The sequence below is a fragment of the Manis pentadactyla genome, chromosome 1, assembly GCF_030020395.1.
Source record: "Manis pentadactyla isolate mManPen7 chromosome 1, mManPen7.hap1, whole genome shotgun sequence".
In the NCBI taxonomy this organism is placed as follows: domain Eukaryota; kingdom Metazoa; phylum Chordata; class Mammalia; order Pholidota; family Manidae; genus Manis; species Manis pentadactyla.
Window position 1 is genome coordinate 106,905,415 of NC_080019.1, and position 19,693 is coordinate 106,925,107.

At 33.4% G+C, this 19,693-nt stretch overlaps 1 protein-coding gene across 5 annotated transcripts in view; it reads left to right on the forward strand.

Annotated features, from left to right (window-relative positions):
• NAALADL2 (N-acetylated alpha-linked acidic dipeptidase like 2) overlaps positions 1-19,693 on the forward strand; it is a 1,368,824-nt gene that overhangs the window by 1,196,553 nt on the left and 152,578 nt on the right. The gene's annotated exons all lie outside the window — the stretch shown is intronic.

The window sequence follows — 19,693 nt, forward strand, 5'->3', positions numbered from 1 at the left end:
GTTTTGTCCACAGATGAGTAAGAATCAGCATTTTGGAAAAGGAAAAACAAACAAACAAAAACAGTGCTAAACAAGAAGGCATTTGTACTAACAGGTTGCTATGTACTCTTGTATGTCTAGGCATTACAACCACCTGAAAGGGAACAGGAAATGGAAAAAAGAGTGGAATACAGATGGGAAAAAGTCATAAAATAAATGTGATTACTGCATTTACACCCAGTTTCACTGCATCCTGTGAAATATTACATGAACTTAAGGAGGTTAGAAAACTCACTGTATTCATGAAGCAATTCTCTTTTCCTGACCTCTTGGGAGACATCTAAGAGTAATCGCCATATTCACACTGAGACTGAGTGATTCTTAATATGTGAGATTAGACAGTCACTTCAAGTTGATTGGATTTGACAGAAGAAATAAAGGTATTGGCCAACCTGGATCTAAAATGCTCATAGGTTATAACCCTCCATTTTAAGGAGGTGGTTAACTCTGAAACTTCAAGATACCACCAATTTTAGAAGCCCCACAGTGAGAAGTTCTGTAAGCCTATGAAGTAAATAAAAAGCAATTTTTTTGGATGATATCTTATATGAGGCACTGTTAAAAATACAAACTATTTTAAGACATAGTTCCTTTCTACCCTTAAAGGGCACTGATATTCTTGTAAGTGTTAGAAACATCTGAATGCATGTTTCTGTGAATAGCAGGATATTTAAATGTTTCATCTCATTGCTTAATGAAGAATTTGATATCTAAAAGATTTTGTTTACTAAACAACTGGCAATTAATTCAACAGGACTCATTATTTCTACATTTTAACATTGATGCCAGTTTTTACCAATACTCTATGATTGCCAGTACAGTAAAATAAACAAGCAGACATTGAGATTCCAATATCTGTGCATTCCAACTACCCTAAATTTTGGCTGTCAGTGTTTATTCATGCCCCAGTTTGATTTCTCATGTCTCAGTCTAAGAGGTATTTGTATTTGCTATATGAACATGGCTATTGGTGATTGGTCTACCCAATAAAACTCTGAAATTCTGGTTCCAGTTAAGAGTTTATAAGAACTTATATAAAGCCTAAAATCTATCCTTTCCATACATAGGCCAAAGCAAAGATAATGACATTCATATTAGCAGCTAAATATATGTTGTTGGTTAAGTGATTGAAATATTACCAATAAGGCATTTTATGGACCTTGAGATTGAAATATAAGTGATGCATATTTAGGAAACTATAGACATATTGTACTGATTATAATTTGTTTGGGCTTTATTAACATCAAATTTAATAAGTAAAGGATGGAGGAAGGTATAAGAGAAATGTGTGACATTGGAATAATGCATGACATTGAGGAGCTGGTACTATATCAGGTGAGGACACCTGGCACACTTGAAAAAAAATGTGTGTAAAATACATGAATGGATGAAACATTTGTATGATTAGTATGTGACTTAATATCACCTCAAATCATAAGAAATTTTATCTAAATACAAGAAACTTATTAAAAAATATTAGTCACAACTCCTGAATATCAACCAGTTTATATGTTATAGAGACAGTTATCTGATCCAAGTAACTAAGTTCCAGGGTAATGGAAAGGAAAGATGTCTTCTGTGATTCCTTTTCACCTTTTCTTACTTATTTACTTCCTTAGCAAACAGACAGATAGGAGACTCAATCTTGATGAAATGGCTCACCATCCATTTCATTCATTTCCTTCAGGGACTCTTCGGGACAATCAAGCTGCCATTTTGCAGAGATTTTCCTGATTTCAGTGAGTTAGTAATGAAGTTAAGCTGCTGGGCACGAGGTTGTTTTGGAAATGTGGTCACTGTGCCTAAGGACCCTCTGTCTGAAGTTTTAAGAGTAGCCACAGGATGGTCGTCATTGTTTGCAGTAGCATCGTGGATGGCATAGGAGCAGTTCTCTAAATACTAGTTATTGGGATCCAAGTGTTGAACTTTTGGTATAGCTACTTCTACAGTAAAATTCAAAGATCTGACTTTCAAAATAAATTATGTGACTATTTTCAAGGAACCTGAACATTAAAAGTACATTGTTGGGGAAACTGAATGAGAATAAGAATCAAGATATATTTATGGCATTCAGCTATTTTTCTAAAGAGCTTATACAAACAAATCCCTTAACTAAAAATGTGATAAAGATTCGCTGTGTCAGTCTCTAAAATTAAGTCAACTTTGTAAATGAGTTATAGTCCTTCTTGCATGTCCTTTAGTTCCTCAAATAGATTTCAGTTTCTGAAGTGAAATTTATTCCTTCTTACTGGTCTTTGTGTGCACCATAGCACTAACAAACCGACTGTCACCAATCAGTCGTATTGATGACTTGTTAAATTTTTTATTAAATAGCCAGAATTACTTTTTCTCAGAAGATCTATTCACTAGCAGGTACATTTTCCCTATTTCAGCTATAGAATTAAGCATCATGTTCTCACTAATGCAGCAGGGGTAGGGAGTCACAGTTAAGTAACAGGAATTAAGCCCTGCACATTACTTAACCCTCAAACAGTTGGGCCTTATTAATTCCTTCATCTGTTCAAACTGAATTAACTATCAAACTGGCTTCTGCTCACCTCTGTTTATTCCAAAAGTGTTACTCATAAAAGTGACCTATTTTTTAAACATGGAAACAACGGCAAACATTTTTTATGGTTGATAAACTAAATTGTTTTCTCTCTGCATAATTAATATTTGTTTTTTAAAAACATTATTTCACTGCTTGGATATTTTTGAGTCCTCTATTTAAGATCTTAAATATGAATGTTTACTGAGGCTCACAATAGATGTTTTTAAAACCCCTGGTTTGGAAGAATAAGACTAAGGAAGATCAAGTAATTATGGTTCATTGTATTTACTTGGATTAACAATCTCAAGTAATTCAGACCCAGCCAGAGGAAGGTGTAAGGGCAGATGGAAATGTTAGTATGGATGCACTAAGTGACTGAGAATATGGGACCAGCTAGTAAATGCATGAATGCCAGATTGATAAGAATCTTAGAAAGTAGTTATTTCAGACTGGAAAAATGTAATTTTATTTTAGATGACTTGGGGAAACAATAAAAGCATTTTAAAACAAAAAAAGGAAATCACTGCTTTTCTGTAACAATATGGGCTTTATTGAACCTCTGTAAGTGATAATACTTCTTTCAGCCAACTACAGGAATCATTTTTCATCTAGATTATCCACAGATGCACCTTAAAGAACAATTAATATATTATTGTAAAGAAAAAGTGACAAACTGAAAGTGATACAGAAAAGTAATATAAGCATTAGAGATGTCAGTTACATTAATTTATCAGCATTCCTGATTGTGAGGAATTGCAACTATTAAGTATTGGTATTGTTTTTACCCTCTCATGTTAAAAATTAAAATAAGAGGACTATTGCTTGTTGATCATATGTGTTCCCATTTTATTCTAATAATCAGCTTATGAAGTAAATATTATTATTGTACCAGAGAAGAAATCTAGGTTCAGAAAGAAGATTTTTGAGTTTCAGAAAGACTAAGTAATTTGGTAAGATGTGCATTGACTATAAATAGTTGACTCAGATTCCAGAGAACATCATTTCACTACACAATGCTTTTTTTTTTTCATAAATAGCTACAGTAAATAGAAAAATGTTTCTCCAACAGTGACTTAATGACTTTTTCACATGAAGATTCTATGTAAGGTAACACGTCATTTCTTCACCAGTTTCACATTTATCTTCTCAAGTCATAGATAGATAGATAGATAGATAGATAGATAGATAGATAGATAGATATAGATACATACACATTCTTATTCTGCACCTGACATACCACTCTCCTCCCAGGCTAAAATAAAACCTTTATACTTATAGCCATTTAGTAGATTATTAAAAATTACCATAAATTAATTTTATTTAAGAAAATACGTACTTCTCTTACAGGAAATCCAGATACATACCCAAAAAAAGAGCATTAGTTCGGTATTAGTTCAGAAGATCAAGGGTGTGTTTGACTTTGTGAATAAGCATTAAAGATATATATTTGCTGGATTTTAAGTTTTAGAATATCAACATAAATTTTGATTGTTAATGAAAAGAAGAGGATTTCCCTCATCATTCACATTCATTACAGTAAAGCTTTTCATTACACAATATACCAAAATTTGTTTATATATTTCTTTAGTGTTGATGGGCATTTGGGTTGTTTCCAGCAACTATTAAGAATGGTTTTGTACATAAAGTTTCTCTCAGATTTATAACCAAGAATGGAATTACTGGCTCAAAAGGTATGAATATTTTTAAACCTGTTAGATAATGCTGAGTTGCTAGAATGATTCACGGCCAGCCAAGGCCCTCAAAGACCACCAGAATAGTATGTTAATCAAGCAAAGCTTATTATACTGACTTCACAAAGGAAGGGAAACACCTTGACTGCTCTTAGTAGTATCTCAGTAGGGAGTATTCTGGGAAAATATTTATGGAAGATTTGAGTGTCTGGGGTCAAATTTTAAGGTGAATGGTTTATTTTAGAGAAATGATTGTTAATGGGAAAAATTCATGACAATAGATTAGGGTTGGTGGACATGGTAAAGAGAGGATTGTTTGATAAACAATCTGTTTGTCAAAGTGAGCAACATGTTGTCCAGAGATGAGAGGTGTTTACACAGAGGAGCCGGTTATGTGTCTAGATATATTGGTTCATGGAAATTTCTTGAAAAGCAATGAAATCATTTGTTATTTTAAAGCCTTATCTTCATAAGCAAGTATCTCCTGGAATAAATAATTATGTTATCAGTGCTGATAATTAAGCTAAGTGGACTCATGTAATCTGAATTTTTTAAGCCATGCGTGACAATTCTCTTTAATACGATCCTCTACCAAACAATATTCTTTCATTGCTTTCATTTTTGCCCATCAATATGTGTAAGTGCTACGTAGTTGTGGTGTAATTTATATGTCTTTCTCTTTTTGCTAATGAAGTCAAGTGCCTTTTCATATCAGAAGTTTGGGTCTTCTGGATGTTTGGATGTTTTCTAAGTGTTAAAACAGTTGCCAGTTTTTTATTGGATTGTTTGACTTTTTCATCAACTCGTAGGAGAAACTTATCCCCCCTATGAATTTGTGACTTACATATGTTGCAAATATCTTCTCCCAGATTTTGACTTTTATTTCCACTCTTTCTATTGTACCTTTTGATGAGCAATGCCTCACTTTAGTGTAAGCTAATTTAGCAATCTCTTTCCTTATGTTTAGTGTTTTAGGATTTTAAGAAATTGTTCATACTGTGAGAAAATAATCTTGTACTACTTTATAAATTTTTATAATTTTTCTTTTAACATTTATATTTAATCTACCATGATAATGATGATTTGATGATTTAGTTAGGGAGGCTATTTCCATTTTTCTACCTAATTTATTGAAAATTCCATCCTTCCCCAATGATATATAGTAAAACTGTTTTATGTCAAGTTTCTGTATATGCATAGGTTTGTTTCTAGTCTCTCCATTCTATTCCTCAGTCTATTTGCCCATCAGTGTACAAACATAATGCTGTTTTAGCCTTATGTCTTTAAAATAAAACTTTCTATCACAGTCCCTACTTAATTCTTCTGTAAGAATATCTTGACTGTTGTTTCCCTTTGTTCTTCCATATAGATGTAAAAATAAGCATGTCAAATTTCACAAAAACCTTGTTGGGATATTGACTGGAATTAGAGGCAATACGTACTTGTCCAATAAATATTTGCTTGATCCCATATGGTTCATTGCTCTCAGAAGGTTGTTCTATTACAAGCACCAAATGTAGTAATAGCAATAGCAAGGTTAATAATTGAATATCCTAGTTTTAGAGGTTTTCAGTGCTGAAAGTATCCTTAAAGTCATCCTTTAAGAACTCATTTTACAGATCATTAACTGCTACCCATAGAAGTGAAAATCAAGATTACAGCAGGTGTGTAGCTCAACTAGGACTCAGACAAAACTCCAATTTCATTCATTCTTACAAAACTATTTACTCAGCATCTCCATATGTCCAGCAACGTAACAATGGAAAAATTAAGAAATTGTACTTGCCCAGGTTTTCACGGTATCATACTGCCTTACATGCCAAAACTCAAAACAAGCCTTTCAGCAAATATTTATGAATACATTCTAAGTGTTGGGCACTGTTTCAGATGCAAAGGATATAGCACTAATCAAAAAAGGTATGATTGATATCCTCATCAAGCTGAGAGTCTATGGAAGATAGATATCATAAAAATATAGATATAAATACAAACAATGCTAGGGCTCTGAGAGAAGACAAGGAGTAGGGTTATTGGGAGTGGTGACCTAGTCTAGTGTATCTGGGAAACTTTTCTTGGAAATGTAATTTGTGAGTTTTTGATCTAAAGTGCTTAGAGGAATTACATAGTTAAAAAGGAAGAAGAAAAAGAGGCAGAGAAACCTGTATGACTAAATTCTCTGAACAAAGTGGGAGCATTGCTTGTTCTAAGAAATGAAAGGAGTTATGTCACTAGAAACCAGAGAGTAAGAGTAATGACGGTATGAATCAGACTGAAGGATGAGGTTAGTTGATAAAATAAGACATCATGATTCATCATATTGGTTATAAAAGAAAGGAAGGTCCCAGGAGTATGGGAATCATTCCAAAACCAATGAAATGGGAGACTTAAAAATCAATACTTCCATTCTTTAGAATAGATAATGTTGGATGATTTTATTGATTTTCATTTGGCAGTAAACAACATCAGGCAGTAGATCTGAGTAGCATGAGGAGTAACTGGTTCAGTGGTCTGATAATGGTTAAACAAATAGGAAGAGGGTGTGGAGATAGTAAATGTACTATAAAATATCTTTTAATTTTATAGAGCCTTAGACTAGAATTCTAGTTTAAAATTAATTTATATAATATAAATTATCCATTTACATCTTCATCATTTGTTTGGCTTTTCCAACTTTTAATTCATTTCATATTTTTAATGTTCAAAATCTTTAAAATGATATTTCTGTGACCATGTATTGAACTTGTATTAGACATTTATAGACTTATTTTTAATATGTTAACAAATTTAAAAGTAAGTGACTTCATATCTGAATACTTCAGAATTAATATTTAAAAAATAAGAATTTGTTCCTAAGCATTCAAAATAATATCACATCTAGCAGAATTACTAACAATCCATTAATATTAGCTAATATCTATTCCACATTCAAATTTTCCTCTTTGTCTTCCATATATTTTATGGAGCTGGTTTGTCTAAGCATAGATTCAATTTAGGACTATACATTGCATTTGATTAAGCCTTGTTATGTAGCATTGTCCTTTTTTCACACAATATTGTTCTGGTAAAGAAAACGATTATCCTGTCATTACTTTCACTCTCTGGATTTGTAGTGTAATTTAGCATATTCCTCTATCCCTTGAGAATCCTGTAGACTGGAAAATTAAATTTAAAGTCCTGATAAAACATTAATATTGAGCTTTTCTTTGGCAAAAATAACCCCAGCCGAAATGATGTATGTATCATATTGCATCCCATCAGAAACTCATATTAGTTGTAACATCATCATCATCAAAAATTCATCATTTGATGACATAATAACATTCTGATCTTTCCATTTCACAGTTACGTTTTCCCTTGTTCCCAGAAAATCCACTTTCTGTGGTGTTACTTGAGGACAGTCAAGTGTTCAATTCCTCATTACAAGAGTCATGAAAGACTAGGTTTCACTGCATTAACAAAGAATTCCCAAATCTCGATGGCTTCAAAAGACAAAAAACATTACTTATCCATTCAAAGCTTGCAACTATCTACTCTGTGATAACTCAGAATTACATCTCCATATCAATCATCAAGGCAGGGAAAGAATGAAATGGACAACTGCGCAGCAGCTCTTAAATGTTTCCACCAACAAGTGACACATCTCACTTCTCTTCATCTGTCATTGGCTAAAACAAGTCATATGTCTATGCCTAACTTCAAAGAGACAGGGAAAGGCATTACTACTATACATACTTCCAGAAAAGAAACAGAAATAGTGGTTATCAGTACAAATCACATCCATTAACCATTTTCTTAGTTTTAATGATAGTTGACGATTTTTGCCTGAATTATTAGTTTTACTAATGAGTATAAAATGATGATTTTCTAATTTTATCATTTATTATTCCTTTATTAGTGCCTATTCTTATGTAAAGTCATGTTATTTGGTTACCCTGAAATATAGTTTCTATTAAAAGTCAGGTTTACATGTTTATTTTTTTTTCTCTAATAACATTTTCATGGAGTTTATGTAATAGCTGACTCAAATGGTAATAATAAATAAATGTTCTTGGTTTTCTCCCCTTAAATTGTTTTTATATAGTAATCAAGTTTCACAGAATCAGTTATCTCCATCAACAAAAATCATCTGTATTAGATGCTCAGATTATCACAATTTTGATAAGAAAAACTGTTTCAAACTTTGTCATAAGATTTTTTTGTATGACCGCATTAATGTTCGACAGCTATCTAGTTTTTTGAACAAAATTTTCCTGTCTTACCTTTTTTCCTTGTCCAAGATCTGTTGTGAGCTATTTCTCCCATAATCTCTGGTTCCTTTTAGTGGAGAATGGTAGAAGACAGCAATACCTAGCCACTGAAGGTGTTCATTGATGATGGGATAATACTACTTTTAGAATTTAAATGGCCAGAAGTATAAAATATATTCTTGTAACATTTATTTTTCTTTCACACTGAATGGCAATTGCTATTATAAATACTTATAAAATTCCTGATCATGAAAGTTTACAATTACATTCTCAAAGTGGACACACAGAAATCACTTCAGATTCTCTGGTGGAAAAGGAAAGAGAATCTAGGTTCAACTAATTTTTGAAAAGGCTGTATATCATATACCACATTATTGAACAGTCATAAAGAATACTATTAAATCAAAAACCTTGAAAAAGTGTGATATAAGGATGCCTGTTTAGCTTCGTTTAGACCAGTATTCTCAAAGTAGAACTAGTTTTTCATGGAACCTATTTAGGGAAAAAACAATGTAAAATAAAGTTAAAGAATAAGGCTCTTCCTCACTATTCAGTCTATATACTGGAGTTAAGATCTTTATTATAATGCATAATCTCAGATGTCTTATAAGCACATAAAAATAAAATCCTTCTAACTTAATGATTTTCAGGAACTTTTTTCCTATTCCAGGAAAAAAAAAGCAATAAAAATTATATTAGATTTAATAAGCTAATAGAAAATAAGGCTTTTTGAACTCAGCAGTGAAAGGACACTATGAATAGATGCTAACAATGTTTTCTGATTCTTTGAACAGATTTTTTTTAAAGATAGCTGAAAGTAATTTGTAATTTTATCTATAGAAAAATTCTTATACTTTAGTAATCTTCTAATCCATAACTATGGATTAATCTTAGTGAAATAATTTGATTTTCTGCATTGTTAATAATGTGTGATTCCATTCTGTTATTAAATAAATATTCTGAAGGACATAAGTATTGCACACATAAAGACACAAACACATCCATGAAAAATGAAAATGTGTACCTCAACCTTAGATTCTCCACAAAGGAAATATGATATATATTTTTGATAGTACATTTGAAATACTAACTTCAAAACACTAACGATTGCAGTACACAAATTTGCATCATATAATATTTTATAAAACTGCTGTTCTAGTTCTATAAAATGATTAAAAATCTGAAAAATTTATGTTGATATATTTTGTTCTTTAAGACAACTGGTACTTAAGGTTATTTTGAATATAAATATGGATTTTGTGTATGAATTATTGAAAACTCAAAAATGAAGACTTACCTATGTGTTATCATTAATTGTCATTATAATTTGTGCTCCTTGACAGTTATTTCTTAAAGTCTGGTATGTATGACAGAAAGGAGACACCTTTCTTCAGAGTATCATTTAAGCTCTCAAAAATAAACTTTATGAATTACAGCCCAATATCCCTGATGAACATAGATGCAAAAATACTCAACAAAATATTAGCGAACCGAATTCAAAAATATATCAAAAGAATCACACACAATGACCAAGTGGGATTCATCCCAGGGATGCAAGGATGGTACAACATTCGAAAATCCATCAACATCATCCACCACATCAACAAAAAGAAGGACAAAAACCACATGATCATCTCCATAGATGCTGAAAAAGCATTCGACGAATTTCAACATCCATTCATGATGAAAACTCTCAACCAAATGGGTATAGAGGGCAAGTACCTCAACATAATAAAGGCCATATATGATAAACCCACAGCTAACATCATACTGAACAAAGAGAGGCTGAAAGCTTTTCCTCTGAGATCGGGAACAAGACAGGGATGCCCACTCTCCCCACTGTTATTCAACATAGTACTGGAGGTCCTAGCCACAGCAATTAGACAAAACAAAGAAATACAAGGAATCCAGATTGGTAAAGAAGTCAAACTGTCACTATTTGCAGATGACATGATATTGTACATAAAAATCCCCAAAGACTCCACTCCAAAATGACTAGAACTGATATCGGAATACAGCAAAGTTGCAGGATACAAAATTAATTAACACACAGAAATCTGTGGCTTTCCTATACACTAACAATGAACCAATAGAAAGAGAAATCGGAAAATAATTCCACTCACAATTGCATCAAAAAGAATTAAATACCTAGGAATAAACCTAACCAAGGAAGTGAAAGACCTATACCCTGAAAACTATAAGACACTCTTAAGAGAAATTAAAGAGGACACTAACAAATGGAAACTCATCCCATGCTCTTGGCTAGGAAGAATTAATATCGTCAAAATGGCCATCCTGCCCAAAGCAATATACACATTTGATGCAATCCCTATAAAATTACCAACAGCATTCTTCAACGAACTTGAACAAATAGTTCAAAAATTCATATGGAAATACCAAAGACCCTGAATAGCCAAAGCAATCCTGAGAAGGAAGAATAAAGTGGGGGGGATCTCGCTCCCCAACTTCAAGCTCTACTACGAAGCCACAGTAATCAGACAATTTGGTACTGGCACAAGAACAGAGCCACAGACCAGTGGAACAGAATTAACCCAAGCATATATGGTCTATTAATATACAATAAAGGAGCCATGGACATACAGTGGGGAAATGACAGTCTCTTCAACAGATGGTGCTGGCAAAACTGGACAGCTACATGTAAGAGAATGAAACTGGATCACTGTCTAACCCCATACACAAAAGTAAATTTGAAATGGATCAAAGACCTGCATGTAAGTCATGAAACCATAAAACTCCTAGAAAAAAATATAGGCAAAAATCTCTTGGACATAAACATGAGCGACTTCTTCATGAACGTATCTCCCCGGGCAAGGGAAACAAAAGCAAAAATGAACAAGTGGGTCTATGTCAAGCTGGAAAGCCTCTGTACAGCAAAGGACACCATCAATAGAACCAAAAGGCACCCTACAGTATGGGAGAACATATTCATAAATGACAATTCTGATAAAAGGTGGACATCCAAAATATATAAAGAGCTCATGCACCTCAACAAACCAAAAGCAAACAATCCAATTAAAAAATGGGCAGAGGAGCTGAATAGACAGTTCTCCAAAGAAGAAATTCAGATGGCCAACAGACACATGAAAAGATGCTCCACATCGCTAATCATCAGAGAAATGCAAATTAAAATCACAATGAGATATCACCTCACACCAGTAAGGATCGCCACCATCCAAAAGACAAACAACAACACATGTTGGCGAGGCTGTGGAGAAAGGGGAACCCTCCTACACTGCTGGTGGGAATGTAAATTAGTTCAGTGGAAAGCAGTATGGAGGTTCCTCAAAAAGCTCAAAATAGACATACCATTTGACCCAGGAATTCCACTTCTAGGAATTTACCCTGAGAATGTAGCAGCCCAGTTTGAAAAAGACAGATGCACCCCTATGTTTATCGCAGCACTATTTACAATAGCCAAGAAATGGAAGCAACCTAAATGTCCATCAGTAGATGAATGGATAAAGAAGATGTGGTACATATACACAATGGGATATTATTCAGCCATAAGAATAAAACAAATCCTACCATTTGCAACAACATGGATGGAGCTAGAGGGTATTATACTCAGTGAAATAAGGCAGGCAGAGAAAGACAAATACCAAATGATTTCACTCATATGTGGAGTATAAGAGCAAAGAATAACTGAAGGAACAAAACAGCAGCAGAATCACAGAACCAAAAAATGGATTGACAGTTACCAAAGGGAAAGGAACTGGGGAGAATGGGAGGAAAGGGAGGGATAAGGGTGGGGAAAAAGAAAGGGGCTATTATGATTAGCATGTATAATGTGGGGGGGGCGAATGGGGAGGGTTGTGCAACAGAGAGAAGACAAGTCGTGATTCTGTGACATCTTATTATGCTGATGGACAGTGACTGATGGGGTTTGTTGGGGGGACTTGGTGAAGGGGGTCCTAGTAAACATAATGTTCTTTATGTAATTATAGATTAATGATAACAAAATAATAAGAAAAAAAATTGAAAAAGTAAAAAAATAAACTTTATGAAAAAAGACAGGGTCATTTAATTAATTTACTTTGTCAGTTGAGAGTTCTTCATTCAGGTATAGATGTCTAGAACTTTCTTTCATACCATAAGTTCTACATTACGATTATTTTCCCACTATTATGTCTTAGTGGCAAGTTAAATTCACATTGAATTCCTGATTACAGAATTTTATATGTTAATAATTTTCAAAATATTCTCTAGATAAAAGACTGGAAAATATTACTGTAAAAGATTTTCCAGTTTTGACCTTGAAAGTTTACAATTACATTCTCAAAGTGGAATCACTTCATATTCTCTGGTGAAAAAGGAAAGAGAAGCTAGGTTCAACTAATTTTTAGTTAAGATCTAACACGTCATTTTTAGTTGATATGTTTGTTATTTAAACTTTAGAGGAAAGCACAATTCACTGGGTGATTCCAGGTAATATTTGTGATGTGCTTTGCACCTGGAGCTCTGTATAAATTTAAGAACCGTCTGAGTAAGAGGAGCATTAGCAGCCCTTAGGTTACTGTCCACAGAGGACTTCTTTGACAGTTACTATGGCATCATGGCAAGAAAGAAATTTTCTAGCCAGCAGCTCACTACTTGTGCTTGTTAGTGGCCTATATTTATAGTCTTAGTCTATGGATTTCCCATAGAGCAGTCAAAGACAAAGCAATTACTTTACAATGTTGATTTGGTGTAGATCCGGTCTACCCCCAGTAGAGCTTTGTAATAACATATAGCACAAAGTGGTGAGCACTGAAGCCATGTTTTGTCTCCCCATTCTGCCTCATGCTCAATTGTCAGATCCCAGTTTACATAACGAGATTTTCATGTGTGCTTTAGGCACTTTTCTGAGAGTGAGCACAGTTACAGTATGGGGGGAAAGGGCAAAAGAACTACAAGTGTTTATAATAGGCTGCACTTTATCTTTACTCCTCTTCCATTGTGTTATAACTAGAGAATGGTGAGTTTTCATCCTACTGTTTTCCTTGGTTTTGTCATTGGTAAGAAATGGACAAAAAAATGCAGACAGCAGGATTCTCTAGGGAGGATTTATTAGATAAATAAATTAGATTATATATATAAAAGTTTATGAAAAAAATAAAAGATTGAAAGGGCAAGGAGATGCAGCCACTGCCGATTGAGGGGTAAGTAGTCGCTTATTCATCTAAATCAAAGGTGCAAGACAGGGTATGTTTCACTCCGGAAAAAGAAGCAACATATTTGGGATGACTTCACAGGCCTTCTGCCCCACTGTAAATTCAAGCAGGCCGAACAAAGCCTGTGTCTGAGTCTCCACTCCTTTCCCAGTACCTAGCACAGCGCAGCAACCTAGGCTGCTCATAGTAAAACTATAGTAAAACAACATGTAATTGTTAAATGAATGACACTGATGCATGAAAGAGCTCATTGGGCATTTATTTCTGCTGCAATTGTTTATTTAGCTGAATATGTCCATTAAATCTGGTTCTCACCGAGAAGTGATGTGTTCACTTAAAAAAAAAAAAAGTTTATGGCATGCTTGTTTCTGATCTGTAAAAACTGTCTTTAAAAACTAGATATTTGTATTTACATGACTGAATGAGAGTTTGAAACCGTGGACTGCTCTTGTTGGCAACAATTCAAATAAAGCCTTCTATAACTCATATAATTTTCATTTCCTTACTTTTTTCCATATTTTAATCATTACTGAATTCTAAAGAATACTTTACTTTTGAATATGTGCCAGTGTCACATACATTTTAGACTTTTACACTTTGCCAGCAAATGCTTCCAGACAAAGTATTCACTTTATCTTAGTCTTTTAATTTTACTCTTGGATATCTAGTCCAATCCATATGGACTACAGAGAACTTTCCTTAGATCCAAACATTTCTATTTCAAAGACACCATTACTAAGCCTTATTGTCTCTCAAGAAAGCAGTGCAGCTTTAAATATATATATATATATATATATATATATATATATATATATATATATTCTTTTCCTCTTTATAAATTCCAACTGCTAAAAATAATAAGGTTAAGCTTTATTTTTCCAACAATAAGAATCAAATACTTTGCCTGGGGTCAGTTTCCTCCTCTCTTCATATCTTCATTTGTCCCTTTTAGAAACTAGTTGTAAGTGTTTAATTCAGGAATAAAAAAATTAAGTGTTTTTAATGCTAGTGAATACATCTGTCATGCCAAAGTAAGTTGCTATTGGCTACAGAGCTCATTCTGTTGGCAGAAACTTGAATCTTATTGTTTGCATATAATTAGTGAGTCAGATGCCTGTAAGAATAAGATAATTTCTAAAAAAAAAAACCCTACATAGACCACAACTTTCAGATATGGCAGCAGCAATTTATTTCATAGTCTTTTAACTCACTATATTCTATTCTCCAGCCTCAGCACCATCATCTCTGCAATCCAAGACTGCCTGTTATTCTTCATAATTGAGGTGGCTCTATGAAAGAAATATAACAAAAAATCCCTAGGCTGTCATCCACTTATTTGTATTTCAGAGGAAGTTCCAGACTCAAAACCTCCACTGGCTTATTCAGAGACTGTCAGTGAAGAAATATTCTTCTCTGGAACTCTGATATGGTCAAGCTCTCAACTGTCACTTGAGCAGCCCTGAATAAATCGTTGGTATATCTATTAGTCTGCTCAAGCTGTATTAACAAAATAATAGACTGGTTGACTTAAAACAGATATTTTTCTCATTGTGCTAGAGGTTGTAAAGTCCAAGATCAAGGTGCCAGCACGATGAGTGTCTGGTGTGAGCTCTCCCCTTAGATTATGTAAAGCTCTCTCCTTACTCTGTACTCATGTGCACTTTGCTCAGTACATACATTTGGGGAAAGATCAAGTGAGTGCTCTGGTATCTCTTTTTTTTTCTTTTTTAAACTGTGGTATAGTTGACATAACATTATATTAGTTTCAGGTGTATGATGTAATGATTCAGTATTTGAATATATTGGTATATATATATATATATATATATATATAGCAAAGTGATCACCATAAGTTCAATTAATATTCATCACCATACATATTTACAATTTTTTTTCTTGTGATGAGCACTCTCAAGATCCAGTTTCTGAGCTATTTTCACAATGTTATTAACTATAGATATGTACATTATATTCTTATGATTTATTCATTTTATAACCAGAAATTTGTACCTTTTGACCCCCTTCACCAATCATCCCCTGACCCTCCCTCAGGCAATCACCAATCTGTTATTTATATCCATGAGCTTGCGTGGGTGCATGGGTGCGTGTGTCTGTGTGCGTCTGTGTGTGTGTGTCTGTGTTTTAGAGTTTATATGTAAGTGAAATCATATGGTATTTATCTTTTCTTTAGCATAATGTCCTCAAGGAACATCCATGAAGCCACAAATGGCAAGACAATTCTTTCTATGGCTGAATAATATTTTATTTTATAAATATACCACATTTTCTTTATCCATTCACCCAATGATGGACATTTAGGTTATTTCTCATGTCTTGACTATTGTAAATAATACTGAAATGAACATGGGAATGCATATATTTGTTCAAATTAGGTTTTTCATTTTCTTCAGATACAAGTGGAACTGAGGGATCATATAGTTCTATTTTTAATTTTTTGAAAAACCTTCAGGGAATTATATGGGGATGTGGAAATAGATATACAACTCTATGTGGAGATAGATATACAACTCTATTAAATTTACTTTAACTCATGGAACATGTATTTGCAATGGGTAAATTTTATGATGTTTAAGTTATACCATAATAAATCTGTTCAAAATTTAAGTCCTCTCATATAAACTATGTGTCCCTATATCATTTCAGTACTATCAAATCATATTCTTGCTAGTTTTCAATAAGACGCAGTCCTATTATTTCCCTGAAATGTTCTTTGATTTCTGGAACTTACCTCAGTTGTTCTAACGCTTCTGCTTTCAGGGAAATATTCTCCTCTCCAAATATTACCTTACCCTAAAGGAATGAAATTTCCTAGTGTTTCTTTACACAAAACTTTTTTAATTCTTATTAAAGATCCTTGACATTCAGATCACCTGATAGATGCACTGCAAACGGGAATGTTTATGAGAGTGTGAGTGTTGGAGCATGTTACAGATCAAAATGCCTGGGCTGTTGGAATGAGGAGATCCTGGATTCAAATGCTGACTTCTGGTAGCTGAGTGGCCCTATCTAAATTGTCTAACTTCTCTGAGCTTATCTCCTCATCTCTAAAATATGGATGACATCAGCATGATTGTCAGGAAAACAAATTAAATATTGGTGGTAGAATTTTGCATTGTTTTATAGCCTTTGAGTATTAACCATTCTCTTCTTTCATTCCTGAAAGGTATTTCTTTAATATATTGTATAACTCATCCATTTCCCTAATACAAAATTACACTGCCTTGAGCTTAATGGGATTTCTCTTCATAATTGAAGAAAATTTTTGAATCAATTACTGTATAGTGACATAATCAATAACAAAACTGTTATTTTGAGTATAATAGCATCAACATAAATTTCAAGGCTATATAAGAAGGTATGTCAAATATTTGTCATATGATGTAAGTATTTTTATTCAATGTTACGGGCTTGAGTGAACCTATAACATTTAATGATTAAATGATACAATCTACTAACATGAGCCTTTGTGGGAAGTGGGTGGTTGGTTTCACTCTAATTCATTTTGTAGAGGTTCTTATCAGCTAATCCAGACAGTTCAGAGGATTCCTACTATTTAAAGATAGGACAGCAACAGTCACCTGGGATTTATAGGAACAATATACAGAAATAAAGATCCAAATACTGTTAAGAGTTTATAAAAGTCCTTCACCACAACCCACTAAATTTTTTTAAAGTATAAATATGTTTTTATCCCTTCAGCAATGGAGACTAACCTTGCCATAATTCATGTATTTGAAATGTTTCCAATCCATTTCTTAGCATTCTGCTAAAACTCTATAATATGTTCAGGTTTGTGTTTATCACAGTCTTACCTTTGTATCAAATATTAAATATGAATCCTTAATTAAATTAAGGGTCATAACTGCACAACCAATGTATGTAATTCCTTTTTTGTTCAATAGATTTTTAAATGCCTTGTACAAAGCAAAACAAAGCAGAGAAACAACAAAAGAGAAGCTTGGTTGTGAGAGGTAGAACTTTCTGGACTTGTTTGTTCATGCCCAGAACTTTGCCTGCCATGTTTGTTCATGACATAAAAGTCTTCTGTCAAAGGTGTTTCATGAACAGAAACAATGAGATAAGACACCATACTTCAATTGTTCGGTGTGTACTAACCTGTTGGTCATTTTTTTCATTCTAATCTAAAAAATCTGAAGGTAATTATATAACTGCTCCTGTGACTAAGAGCATTTGAAAAGAGAGAATTAATTTCAATGAGTTCCCCATTATCATGACCAGTAAGGCTGAGGTTCTAGAATATTTCTTTTTCAGACATCAACATGGTCTTAAAAGTATTACTAATATGGGGATGGTAATGAAGGAAAACTATGAGGCCCAGATGGATGAAATATTTAAGACCCTGTTCTTTATTTTGTGTATGAGCTTAAGTTGAGGAGGAATTTTAATATTTTTTGGCAGCAAACATCACACCCCCAGTATGAGAGCTTCGGCTTTGGACTTCACCGATTAAAATGTGCCATAGTAATAATATATCATTGCTCACTTCTTTCATTTTTGAAATGAAAAAATCTATGACTTTATATGTGATTATAAACATTATACATATATATTTAAGTGTATATATATATATATATATATATATATATAATTTTTTATGGCATTATACATTTAAAAAGTGTATTTTCTGTTCCTGGGCTGTCTGTCAGCAGTAGATATCTGAAAAATGTTTTTGTCACAGACTTTTAAAGTTGTAATCTTAATGCAATAGGACATGGAGAATTACAGTCTTGCATCATTAGTATCAAAACTGATGAGGAAGCTCATTGTTAAACTCATGTCATTCTTGCTATTAGGAAATAGAAGAAAAAATAAAAAAGAAAGGAGAAAAAAACAAATTTTATTGAGAGAAAGGCCCTCATTTTAATTTGATGTAACACTGAAGTCACTTTTCAGTACTTGATTGGATCACTTATCTATCTATAGCTACACATCTGCCTTTATCTCTCTCTCTCTGTATCTCCAAACGTCTTTGTTACCTGGAGTAAGCCAAACAATCAAAATTGTTATGATGTTTATGTGTATTTCTTTCTAAATAGTGAAGAGCTTGTTGGATTGCATGGTATATTCTTTGTGATTGCTGGAAAAAAAAGGTGTTTTTGAAAATCACAGACACGGTCATCAGCAAGAGATTTCCTCTTCCCTCAGCACTATTCGGCAATGCTTCAGAGCTGCTTATTATGAAACAAAGGGCCCTGCAATGTTATTAAAAAACAAACAAACCTTTTGTGTACTCCAGAGTGTCAGATCAGGTTGCCATATTGCTTTAGACTACTGTTATTTTTCTGTTTTCTGTTTCCAAGTTTTGGCTGATGCCTGCTATAGATGCTGGAATTTACAGCTGTTACTTTGTGGAAGGAAAATTAATATGAAAAAGAAGCAGATAATATGTCTTTTGTGTGTTTTAAATAGTTTTGTACTGGCATTCCTTTGTCCATTGGAAAAGGCTTTACAAATTGTTCATTCCAACTCCCTAATTTTACAGATATGGTGACTGAGGTACAGTTTCGGAACAACTTGTCTGAAGTCATATGGCTATAGTTGGGAAGCTAGTTAATAGATCGCTGAGTTTCAGATCCCAAAATACCGACTTTCAGTCTAGCGTACTCTTAACTATTCAGAATGCTATGCCCTCTCAACCTTAATATCAGGTGAGAGAGTTTTCTTTAGAGGTAATAGCCATCTGAAAGTTTGACTTCTGTCTTTTTTGTTTCCCCCCAAAATTGAGTCAAAAATAAGTGTGTCTCACTAATCAAAGGCTTATAAGTAGAAGTTTAGCAACACATACCTCAGAATGCCAGTATTTCTTCTTTTTTTTTTCCTAGTGGAAGTGAGGCCTCCTTTTTTCTCCTCACTCTAAGTCTCACTAGGAGGCCAGGATTCTGAGTATGTGCTAAAGAATGTTGATTTTATAAATACACTCTTCATATAAATGTTTAAGTAAATAAATAACAA